Genomic DNA, 10860 nt, shown 5'->3' on the forward strand with positions numbered 1-10860 from the left:
ATGAGCCCTGTTTAGCTGGTTGGGGAAACATGAAAGGTTTGGTGAGGGTCTATTACAGTTTTTTTAAATCGCTTTGGTACTATTTTCACAAGTATGTGGTACAATTTACCAACTCTTAGTACAAAACTCAAAACAGATCATCAAAAAGGCTGTTTTTCAAAACGTTAAGCACATTTTCAATTGACTAACCAATGTAACTTTTTTCACAGAACCTAATCAGTGTTTCATCTAGAAATACCTTCCATATGAAGTAATTATCTTTCACAATGCAAGGCTCACAATAGTTTTCACATGATTCTCTTCTCATTTGTTTAAATACATTTGACCATCAGTTAATCCAACTGTGTTTAATTCACTTAACCATTTGGTAAACCCATAGATTTTAAACTGGTTTGTCTACTATATATGTAATTTGAACTATATAATACATAAATAAAATGTGTTTGCAAAGTATAAACATCTAAAGTACATGTAGGACACATGATAACCATACATAATGACTACTTGTACTGCTAATTGATTTCACATAGTGGTCACCACAATTGGTCATCATATAAAAGGGTGTGTGTGAACACTTGCAATTTATTTCAACATGGAGCAGGATAGACAGCAAGGGAGAGGAAGAAATGAAAGAGCTTGTGGACAAGAGGCCCATCAGAGAGGTGGGCATCAGAGAGAGGGAGGTAGACTGCAGGGAACTGTTGTGTCTAATGAAGTCCGGGCCACTGTCGTAGCCCATGTGGTAATCAGAGGCCTTACCATGGCCGAGGCTGCCAGATTAGTTCACCCCAATCTGAAAAGATCAACTGTCAATTCAATCATGAGAACATTTCGCCAAGAAAACCGGTAAGTCTGCAGGATATGGGCCTCCAAAGTGGTGCAGTGGTCTAAGGCCCTGCATCGCGACCAGAAGACTCATAAGGCGGCAAACAATTGGCATGGCGTCGTCCGGGTTAGGGGAGGGTTTGGCCGGCCGGGATTTTCTTGTCCCATCACGTTTTTGCGACTCCTTGTGGTGGACCGGGCACCTGTAAGCTGACTTTAGTCGCCTCCGGCTTCCCGAGTGGCGCAGTGGTTAAGGGCACTGTACTGCAGCGCCAGCTGTACCACCAGAGACCCTGGGTTTGCGCCCAGGCTCTGTCGCAACCGGCCACGACCGGGAGGTCTGTGGGGCAACGCACAATTGGCCTAGTGTTGTCCGGGTTAGGGAAGGCTTGGCCGGCAGAGATATCTTTGTCTCATCACGCACCAGCGACTCCTGTGGCGGGCCGGGCGCAGTGCACGCTAACCAAGGTTGCCAGGGGCACAGTGTTTCCTCCGACACATTGGTGCGGCTGGCTTCCGAGTTGGATGCGCATTGTGTTAAGAAGCAGTACAGCTCGGTTGGGTTGTGTATCGGAAGACGCATGACTTTTAACCTTTGTCTCTCCTGAGCCGGTACGGGAGTTGTAGCGATGAGACAAGATAGTAGCTACTAAAATAATTGGATACCACGAAATTGGGGAGAAAAAGGGGTAAAATTAAAATAAATTAAATTTAAAAATATATTTTTCCTCCAACACATTGGTGCAGCTGGCTTGCTGGTTAAGCGAGCAGTGTGTCAAGAAGCAGTGTGGCTTGGCAGGGTCATGTTTCAGAGGATGCATGGCTCTCGACCTTCGCCTCTCCCGAGTCCATATGGGAGTTGCAGTGATGGGACAAGACTGTAACTACCAATTGAATATCATGAAATTGTGGAGAAAAATGGGTAAAAAGTAAAAAAAAAAAAAAAAAAAGTCTGCAGGATATCCACTATGCTTTACCATTACATTTACAGCAAATTACGTGTTGTAATGCATGTAAATTCACAAAACATGTTACAGTATACTCTGTTCTACCCTCAGAATTGACAGAAGAGCCCATGGTGATGGCCGTGGCAGTGTGCTGACTGACCAGCAGGAGTGTGTGTGGTGCAAAAGGTGATGGAATTTAATATGGCTGTTCGAAATAAAGCAGGGCTTTGCAGATAACAATGACACCTTTGCCAACGTGGCATCCATCAGCCTACCAACAATCGCCCGCCTTTTGAAGAGGCACAACGTATCTATGAATCACATTTACTTGGTGTCTTTTGAGAGAAAAGACAACCGGGTGAAACAACAGCGAGGTGAGTATGTTCAGGTACAGCATTATATACTGTATAACTGTTTATATTTGATCCAGATGCTCACAATATCGTATTGGAACTATACTTTAAAAATCACTAACCAATATATATTTTTATAGGGTGATGGTGCTTGATGCTGCTGTGAACCATCACAAGTATATCTTTGTTGATGAAGTGGGCTTCAACCTGGCAAAAACTCAGCGCTGTGGCCGGAACCTCTTTGGCCAATGGGTGACCCTCCAAGTGCCTGGACAACGTGGAGGAAACATCTCCATGTGCGCAGCTATATCTGAAGATGATGTGGTAGGATGCAGGCCATTTCTTGGATCCTACAACGCTGCACACCTCATTGTTTCTCAATTAAACAGGCCTGTCAAGGTTAAGGGGTCACCTATGTCATTGTGTGGGACAATGTCAAGTTCAGTGGTTCAGGCATGGTTTTGGACCAATCCCCGATCTGTGACCCTATACCTGCCCCCATACTCTCCATTCCTCAAACCTATTGAGGATAATTTTTCTGCATGGTGGTTGAAGGTGTACGATCGCCATCCCCATGAGCGTGCCACCCTGCTGCTGGCCATGGATGAGGCATGCGAAGACATCAATGCAGACCAATATCAAGCTTGGATTTGACATGCCAAAAGGATTTTCCTGCAGTGCATGAGCAATGAGAACATCCACTGTGACTGTGCAGCAGCTAATGGGGATCCTAATAAAAATACCGAATGTGGATGAGAGTTTTTGGCCAAATGCTCCAGGCAGGTTTGACGCAAATTAACGTGTGCTAAACGTAATGTTTTATTTTCATTCATTGAATTTGTTTAATTTACATTGAACAAAAATATAGAACTCAACATGCAACACTTTCAAAGATTTTACTGAGTTACATTTCATATAACTTCTTCAGGCTAGGGTCTATTTTTCTCCACTTCCTGTCTGACTGATGTGCCCAAAGTAAACAAAAATATAAATGCAACAATTTCAAAGATTTTTACATTTCATATAAGGAAATCAGTCAATTTAAATAAATTCACTAGGAATAAATTAACTGAGCAAACCAGAAACCTTTCAATATATAAATTTAAACATTTTTTTAAAACAATTTAAATATAATACATAGAAATGTTGTGGGACTATTGTAGATGAAGAATCAATATTTTTTTAGATTGAGTATTTATTGTGTCATTATGTTAGTATATTTTGTATGTTTGTAATAGTGTGTTATATGTGGAAATGTGTTCGTATTATAAATTGTATTTTAATGTTTAAGGACTCTTGGAATATTAGTCCAAATGGGGACTAAAAGAGATCCAAATCAAATCAAATCAGGCCCTAATCTATGGATTTTGCATGACTGGGAATACAGATATGCATCTGTTGGTCACAGATACCTTTTTTTAAAAGTAGGGGCGTGGATCAGAAAACCAGTCAGTACCGAGTGTGACCACCATTTGCCTCATGCAGCGTGACACATCTCCTTTGCATAGAGTTGAACAGGTTGTTGATTGTGGCCTCGTCATGGTACCTCTATGCATTCAAATTGCCAACGATAAAATGCAATTGTGTTTGTTGTACGTAGCTTATGCCTGCCCAGTGGCGGATTTAGGTATGGGCGACATGGGCAGTCGCCCAGGGCGGCATCTTGCCGGGGGCAGCACAGGGTGCCCGCACAAACAAATTCAAAATGGTGACATTTGCGCGATCGGTTTTCTATCGCTCATTTGCACGTCACGTCAATGATATCATGTCACCGTGTGGGACTGTGGGTCAGTTAACCTTGTCGGAGTGGTGGCCCTGATTCTAGTTTGTGAGCTAGGCAGGCTACTGCCTGGGAAGGTCTCCCACTCAGAAGTACGAGATGGGGGTAGGTTGACCTCAGGTCTCCCCATTGGAAGCCCGAGGTAGTGGGAGCGGGGGAATCTATCAAATAGCACACCTCTAACTTTGTACAGTACTAATGCAATTAGTAAAATCAGTCACACTACGAAATGTTACCAAATAAACCACAATTCATTCATAATACTGTGAATATATAGTTTCACAGACATATTGTTGCATGTTTTTCTGGTTTGTGTGAAATCGTTCAGAATAATATAAAACCAGTCTGCACAGCACCAAGGTGAATTGGTTTAGTCTTGATTCATGGTTGACAGTGTTGGTGGATGGGTAATGTATTGATGCTCGAGTGCCAAATCAACACATTTGTTTCTATTTGTCTTTGTTACTTCTTTTTGATATGAGTCTTACTTTAGTATATATTTTTATATGGTTTAAAGGTTAGGATTATTTATTCGGTGTTGTTCCAAATGTCTGAATAAAAATTACAGTTAGTTCAGAATGGTGCATTTTTGGAGAGGGGGGGGGGCTGAAGTTGGGGTCATCCAGGGAGCCATACAAGCTAGATCCATCACTGTAGCCTGCCTATACCATAATCCCACCGCCACCATTGGGCACTCTGTTCACAAGGTTGACACCAGCAAACCACTCAGTCACACAAGGCCATACACACTGTCTGCCATCTGCCCAGTGCAGTTGAAACTGGGATACATCCATGAAGATTGCACTTCTCCAGCGTGCCAGTGGCCATTGAAGGTGAGCATTTACCCACTAAAGTCGATTACGACGCCGAACTGCAGTCAGGTCAAGACCCTGGTGATGACGACGAGCACACAGATTAGCTTCCCTAAAATGCTTCCTGACTGTTTGTGCAGAAATTCTTTGGTTGTGCAAACCCACAGCTTCATCACCTATCCGGGTGGCTAGTCTCAGACAATCATGCAGGTGAACAAGCTGGATGTGGAGGTCCTAGGTTGGCGTGGTTACAAGTGGTCTGCAGTTGGGAGGCTGGTTGGACGTCGGGCTGAATTCTCTAAAACGACATTGGAGGTGGCTTATGATAGGGAAATGAACATTGAATTGTCTGGCAACAGCTCTAGTGGACATTCCTGCAGTCAGCATGCCAATTGGCCGCTGACTAAACTGCACATTTTAGAGTGGCCTTTAATTGTCCCCAGCACAACGTGCACCTGTGTAATGATCATGCTGTTTAATCAGCTTCTTGATATGCCACACCAGTGGATGGATTACCTTAGCAAAGGTGAAATGCTCAAAACAACATTTGAGAGAAATAAGCTTTTTGTGCATATGGAACATTTCTGGGATCTTTGATTTCAGCTCATGAAACATGGGACCAACACTTCACATGTTATATTTTGTTCAGTGTATTTATTTGCAAACGTTTTTCCTTTTTGATTTACATTCAAATCACTTCCTGAATTGACTGCCTTCAATTCGAATTGACCCCAACACTGATTTCTAAGTCTTAGTTCTTCAGTAGTAAAATAGTTTGGAAAGGAATACCCCCCATTAGTTTTTTTCAGATAATGATGACAGTGTTTTTCAGTCTCAATTGAGCATCCTCCAACCTCTCCTCCTCATCTTCCTATTCACACTAAACACTCCAGTTATTTTCTTCCTGGAAGTCACTTTAGTTTGACACTTCAAGGTTTGCCAAGGTTACAGTCAAGCGATGATTGCTGTATTATCTATGGCACTAAGTATGTCTACCACACTTTAAACCAACCTCCTCATAGCACTGGTTCTCCCCTATACTGTTTGTCAATGATTTATCCTGTACTGGTATTTTGGCCCCTATATGTCAATGTATCCTATTTGTCCTATTATGCTCATTACATGTTGCATTTATATTTTTGTTCAGTATAATTTCTTACATGTGATTACAGACAGTACACCTATGTTGCAATTATATCTGAAAAAAAAATATATTGTTTTTACATGAATGATTGTAGAGGATGTCATTGATCACACATTTGATAACATACAGTGAGGGAGATCCCTGGATGATTTTTTATTTACAATTTTACCCCGTTTTTTTATCCCCAATTTTGTGGTATCCAATTATTAGTAATTACTATCTTGTCTCATCGCTACAACTCCCATATGGGCTCGGGAGAGACGAAGGTCGAAAGCCATGCGTCCTCCGAAACAACCCAACCAAGCCGCACTGCTTCTTAACACAGTGCGCATCCAACCCAGAAGCCAGCCGCACCAATGTGTCGGAGGAAACACTGTGCACCTGGCGACCTTGGTTAGCGTGCACTGCGCCCAGCCCGCCACAGGAGTTGCTGGTGTGTGATGAGACAAGGATATCCCTACTGGCCAAACCCTCCCTAACCCGGACGGCGCTAGGCCAATTGTGCATCGCCTCACGGACCTCCCGGCGCGAACCCAGAGTCTCTGGTGACACAGCTAGCGCTGCGATGCAGTGCCCTAGACCACTGCGCCACACGGGAGGCCCTGTCCCTCGCTGATTTTGTACGTTTGCCCACTGACAAAGAAATTATCCGTCTATAATTTTAATGGTAGGTTTATTTGAACAGTGAGAGACAGAATAACAACAACAAAATCCAGAGAAATGCATGTCAAAAATGTTATAAATTGATTTGCATTTTAATGAGGGACATTTTTTGACCCCTCTTGGTGGCAAAACCCTTGTTGGCAATCACAGAGGTCAGATGTTTCTTGTAGTTGGCCACCAGGTTTGCACACATCTCAGGGGGGATTTTGTCCCACTCCTCTTTGCAGATCTTCTCCAAGTCATTAAGGTTTTGAGGCTGACGTTTGGCAACTCAAACCTTCAGCTCCCTCCACAGATTGTCTATGTGATTAAGGTCTGGAGACTGTCTAGGCCATTCCAGGTCCATAATGTTTCCACCTCCATGTTTGACCGTGGGGATGGTGTTCTTGGGGGTCATAGGCAGCATTCCTCCTCCTCCAAACACAGCGAGTTGAGTTGATGCCAAAGAGCTCCATTTTGGTCTCATCTGACCACAACACTTTCACCCAGTTGTCCTCTGAATCATTCAGATGTTCATTGGCAAACTTCAGACGGACCTGTATATGTGCTTTCTTGAGCAGGGGGACCTTGCGGGCGCTGCAGGATTTCAGTCCTTCACGGCGTAGTGTGTTACCAATTGTTTTCTTGGTGACTATGGTCCCAGCTGCCTTGAGATCATTGACAAGATCCTCCCGTGTTGTTCTGGGCTGATTCCTCACCATTCTCATGATCATTGCAACTCCACGAGGTGAGATCTTGCATGGAGCCCCAGGCCGAGGGAGATTGACAGTTCTTTTGTGTTTCTTGAATTTGCGAATAATTGCACCAACTGTTGTCACCTTCTCACCAAGCTGCTTGGCGATGGTCTTGTAGCCCATTCCAGCCTTGTGTAGGTCTACAATCTTGTCCCTGACATCCTTGGAGAGCTCTTTGGTCTTGGTTATGGTGGAGAGTTTGGAATCTGATTGTGTCTTTTATAGGAGCACTACCTTTAAGAGTGTGCTCCTAATCTCAGCTCGTTACCTGTATAAAAGACACCTGGGAGCCAGAAAGGGGGTCAAATACTTATTTCCCTCATTAAAATGCAAATCAATTGATAACATTTTTGACATGCGTTTCTCTGGACAAAATCAGCAGGGGATCAAATACTTTTTTCCCCTCACTGTATTGAATAGATATGGAAATGATAGATTCTCTGTCAATTTTGTTGGGTAAAGTGTATAGCCTAAAGTGAATACTGTAATGTACTGTAATTTACAGTACTGTAGCATATTACTTTCAGCTATCCTAAAGGCGATTTGAAACATGTGTCTTGCATTGTTTGCTTTTGGATTAACTGGTAGTTTAAATGAATACATTGAAAACATATCATTATGTTATGTTTTGGTGATTAAACTAATGTTCTCACTATATTTCACAATAAAACAATTTTTAATCAATGGTTGTGTTGTGAGAGATGTTTGCAATCCAAATGCAAAATGACAGGTTTTGAATGAAAGACTGGCTGCGTTACAAGTGTGACCAGTTTCGAGTTTTGTACTAAGAGTTGTGATAATGTACCACATACTTCTGAAAAGAGTACCAAAGCAATACAAAGAAAACTGTAATACACTGAAGAGAAAGAGATAAATAAAAAGAAGGCCGAGGGATGTGTTTTAAGCTAATAGCTAACATTCTGCAATATGTGAAACCCTGCAACCAAATCTCATTCAACATCCATAAATAAACCTTCTTATCAATGCACTATTGTAAAGTGGCTGTTCCACTGGATGTCAGAAGGTGAATTCACCAATTTGTAAGTCGCTCTGGATAAGAGCGTCTGCTAAATGACTTAAATGTAAATGTAAATGTAATGGATTTGCTGTCTTTGTCTCAATTGAGATATTGATTACGTGTTGGAGCTTTTAACATTTATAAGACAGTGATTGAGGTTTTTGGGAATCACAGTGTATCAATCAGTGTACTGTAGGTATCAGACACCCAACTCCTGTTATCCAACCTCTAGTTTTATCCACCAGCCGGCACTTGTTGACAATTAACCTGGAGACGAGGTTACCTGGCTGACACCTATGAGCTTCACAATGAAACCACCACACATATATATCACAACGTGAAATAGGAAAATAGGCAGTACAAAGCAATCCTTAGAGACCACAGTATCCTAATGGTTTGGTCCATGAAAATGTTAATTTCCTTAAGCGATCTGTTAGTGTTTATGCTGCAATTTAAAGGGGTCATATTGTTTAGGTTGTATAACAGATGGCAGATGTTTTGTGACGATGCTGTCAATACAGACCGGCTCATTGGTTTTCAACATCAGCAATACTGAGGAATATTGATTGAGAAGGTCCCAAAAGTGTTGTTATAAATGTGTTTGCATGGATGGTCATTTCAGGAATATCTAATAAATAGAGCAATATATTGCAAGGGGACACAGCAAGATTGCCTTGGAAGTGTATGTTAAGGTATAGAAGTAGATCTGAGAAGTAGATGCACAATGGATGGCCATTACCCTCATTCTAACTCAAAGATATTAGCTGACATTGTTGTTATTGATTGCTTACCATCAGAAATAAATTGTTGACATGATTTTCAAATATAAGAAATAAGAGGCCAATATATGAAAAAGAAATTACATTTAAAAGAATATATACATATAAAAAAGACCATTAAAAAAGGGACCTAATCAAATGGATTGGATAGATCTGATCTATTCCACAAGCTGCTCTATTTCACAACTCACGAGAGCAAAGCACAACACTACAGAAGATGCTGGAGATATTTATGCTCAATAAAAGTTGAGTACATTCTAAACATCTGGATCGTACATGTATATAAAATTATAAAGTCAAAGCTCCATTTTATCTCACAACCAGGAGAATGAAGAGATACAAATATGTGAGCTCTGCTCGCTCTACATTTCTGCATGTAACCTTCACTGTGTATACAAAACATTAAGAACAACTGCCTTTTCCATGACATAAACTGACCAAGTGAAAGCTACAATCCCTTATTGAAGTCACTTGTTAAATCCCCCTTCAATGTAGATGAAGGGGAGGCGAAAGGTTAAAGAAGGATATTCAAGCCTTGAGACAGTTTGTGTATGTGTACCATTCGTAGCGTGACAAAAGATTTAAGTGCCGTTGAACGGGCTGTGGAAGTAGGTGCCAGGTTTGTGTCAAGAACAGCAACACTGCTGGGTTTTTCACGCTCAACAGTTTCCAGTGTGCAACAAGAATTAAATCAAATCAATGGTCCACCACCCACAGGACATCCAGCCAAATTGACACATTGGAGTCAACATGGGCCAGCATCCCTGTGGAACACTTTCGACCCTTTGAAGCATCTGTGACCCGACAAATTGAGGCTGTTCGGAGGGCAAAAGGTGTGTGTGTGTGTGGAGGGGGGGGGGGTGCAACTCAATATTAGGAGGGTGTTCCTAATGTTTGGTGTACGCAGCGTACATCAATGAGAAAGGAAACAGTGCCACACAGTGGATATATTTTAAATAGTTTGGCAAAAAATAGCTTTTCTGAGGAAGGGTTTTCCACACCCAGATTAAGCCAACTCCTGGACAACAAAAAATCTCAATGGAAAATCAGAATCTGTGAATCCAGCCCTAAAAGTTATGTAACCTTAGAATCCGTACGGCAGCCTAGCTTTTGTGTCTGACCAGATGATTCTTTAGGTGTTTCAGATATTTTAACATAATTCTTAAATACAAGGCAGAAAAGAAGTGAAAAATCCAGAAATTCTAGCAATTATCTGAACAAGAAAAGCTTGAATGCTGGCTAATGGCGACAGTAACCTACCCTTATTTGTTTTCTAGGTTGCTTTACAGCTGACCATTAACAAATACCTTGAAAACAGAGGATCAGTAATGGAGGGTAATTCAAGTAAACTCAGTTTACCTTGTCCATAGACTGCTTACAGGGTAAGAAAACCAATGTGTCATTTTGAAATGTGTGTCTACTATCCCTTTAACTGTATTTTGCATTTGGGGTTAACCCACATGTTGTGCTAGATAAGTGTTTTGGGTATACCTACCTACTTACCCACAGAATGTAGGCTTCACACACCTATGTTTTTACCACTTCGGTGTATTCTCTATACCGTGAAGCAAAATAACTACATGACCAAATGTATGTGGACACATGCTTATCGAACATCTCGTTCCAAAATCACAGGCTTGTGTGCGGCTGCTCAGCCATGGAAATCCATTTCATGAATCTCCCCATGAACAGTTATTGTGCTGATGTTGCTTCCAGATGCAGTTTGGAACTCTGTAGTGAGTGTTGCGTGCTTCAGCACTCGCCCATCTGTGAGCTTGTGTGACCTACCACTTCGCAGCTGAGCT

Source organism: Oncorhynchus masou, chromosome 12, assembly GCF_036934945.1.
Source record: "Oncorhynchus masou masou isolate Uvic2021 chromosome 12, UVic_Omas_1.1, whole genome shotgun sequence".
Taxonomy (NCBI): domain Eukaryota; kingdom Metazoa; phylum Chordata; class Actinopteri; order Salmoniformes; family Salmonidae; genus Oncorhynchus; species Oncorhynchus masou.